This window comes from Salvelinus alpinus, chromosome 15, assembly GCF_045679555.1.
Source record: "Salvelinus alpinus chromosome 15, SLU_Salpinus.1, whole genome shotgun sequence".
Lineage (NCBI taxonomy): Eukaryota > Metazoa > Chordata > Actinopteri > Salmoniformes > Salmonidae > Salvelinus > Salvelinus alpinus.
Window position 1 is genome coordinate 12,847,558 of NC_092100.1, and position 1,327 is coordinate 12,848,884.

At 41.1% G+C, this 1,327-nt stretch overlaps 1 protein-coding gene across 1 annotated transcript in view; it reads left to right on the forward strand.

Annotated features, from left to right (window-relative positions):
* The first annotated feature begins 1,237 nt into the window (after positions 1-1,237).
* LOC139539505 (nexilin-like) overlaps positions 1,238-1,327 on the forward strand; it is a 35,118-nt gene continuing 35,028 nt past the window's right edge. The window contains exon 1 of the mRNA XM_071342529.1: positions 1,238-1,327. This exon is cut by the window's right edge and continues 278 nt beyond it. The gene's annotated coding sequence lies outside the window, so the exon portion shown is untranslated.

A 1,327-nucleotide genomic window follows, 5' to 3' on the forward strand; every position in this document is an offset into this window, starting at 1 on the left:
GACATTAGACCAAGGGTTGCCTCCTGGTATGCTGGCAGGTTGACGTTTATTGTCATGAATCTTGCCCTGGAGGCAGAATTTAGCGATTTCCGCTTGATGGGCCAGCTGCAAAGTCAAAGTAGGCTATATTGTAAAAATTCATGAAAACCAAAATCTGTTTTTGGCCTTAAATTTAAGGTTAGGGTTAGGCATTATGGTTAGCAGTGTGGTTAGAGCTAAGGTTAGGGTTAGGTTTAAAATCAGATTTCATGACTTTGTGGTTGTCACCACCACTCTGCAGAGCTGCGTCCAGAACAAGATTCATGACAATAAATGGCAACCTGCAGTATGGTGGGGGTTTTCCTAAAGACCTGTCCAATCACCAGTCATCTCAGTAGCTGAGTGAAAATCATGTCACTTTCTGCATATTGACGAGTTATTCTGTTTTTTCCCCCATTCTAAAACTCTATTAAATCACTGCTTATAAGAATGTAATGCATCTCTGCACTGGGACCAGAAAGGAATGACTAAAATTACTTTTTCACTGTGTGATTGGTATTCTTCCCATCATGCTAATTTGGATGTTTGTTTTGAGTGCTACTTGCTGTGTATGGTCAGTGTACTGCCAACAAACATGCTACTCATGATTTCCAAAGCCATGTCCTGTGTGAGGAAGAAGCTGGACTGGCCAGTGAGTCAGCAGCTGTGCATGGGGAGTCAGTGAGACTGATAAGAGCTGACAAATGTGTCTAAAGAAACTTTTCTATTTATAATCAAAGCACTACTTTCTCATTGTAGAGGAGGACGTAGCTTACTATTAGGAGTAGTGGGGTTAGTAATGTCATACGTGTCACATATCAGTTTGCAAACAATGTAAAAAATATATATATCATACAGTTAATAAAGCTGCATACACACATGGTCTCTTTTTTGCTTTCTTGAGTAAGGCAGCTCCAAAATGCCGATGTTTCAGCCCAGCTCAGTGCTTTCTATGGTGGTGGGGCGAGCCAGCAGAAAATACGGAGCATTGTGCCGTGATTGGCTCAGTGTTCTGTCACTCATGGGGACAGTATGTCATCTCCAAGTTTAAGTACTTAGTAAGGGTAGACATCCAAAATTTCAACCCTTTGGGTCCTGCCATAGAGTTATATTACAAGTGCCCTTCCAAGATGGCTCAAGGTCATTGGCCACAGATTAAATGACGTCAAAACACGTTATATGTACAGTAGCTTTGATTGGACTGATCATGTTAACATCTTCCTTTCAAAATCTTAGCTAGCAAGCTAGCAGTCATCATCATGAATCAAGTCAACAATCTACTGGCGAATCCTTTTCAATCCTTGTCACA